Source organism: Gavialis gangeticus, unplaced genomic scaffold (assembly GCF_001723915.1).
Source record: "Gavialis gangeticus isolate Ggan-Ray unplaced genomic scaffold, GavGan_comp1, whole genome shotgun sequence".
Classification (NCBI taxonomy): Eukaryota; Metazoa; Chordata; order Crocodylia; family Gavialidae; genus Gavialis; species Gavialis gangeticus.
The window spans coordinates 159,013,455-159,013,966 of record NW_017729024.1 but is presented as its reverse complement, the minus strand read 5'-3'; positions in this window follow the sequence as shown (position 1 = coordinate 159,013,966).

Below are 512 nucleotides of genomic sequence, written 5' to 3'. Positions count from 1 at the left end.
CATCTGCCCCCACCTACCCCTCCCCTGGCACTTACCCTCCAGTTCTGGCAGGCTCTGGCCCCTCTCCAGCCATGGAGCATGTGTTGCTTTAGCCCCATCCCAGTAATTGCTGATGCGGCAGCACTAGCTCCAAACAAGCCTCCAGACCTGGGCCAGAGCTGCTGACAATGCCACCACTGCTACCAGGCCAGGCTAGGACCCGAGAAAACATGTGCTCTATTCCCCAGGCTGGAGTGGGGCTGGAAAGTAAATGGTGGCAGGGTTCAGAGGCTGCAGGGGGTTTCAGTGAGGGGGGCAGGTGCCAGGAGGTACAGGCATGGGGGGGGTGGGGGGCATGTATCAGAGAGGACAGGGAAGTAGGACAGGTGCTGGAGGGAGAAAGGCATGGAGCCAGGCATCAAGGGGAAACAAGTGGGGGGGAACAAGCAGGAGGAGTTAAGGTACAGGGAGTAGGGGATCAAGCTACCTGTCCCTCAATGCCTGACAACCACCCTTTCCCCTACCAGCTGACC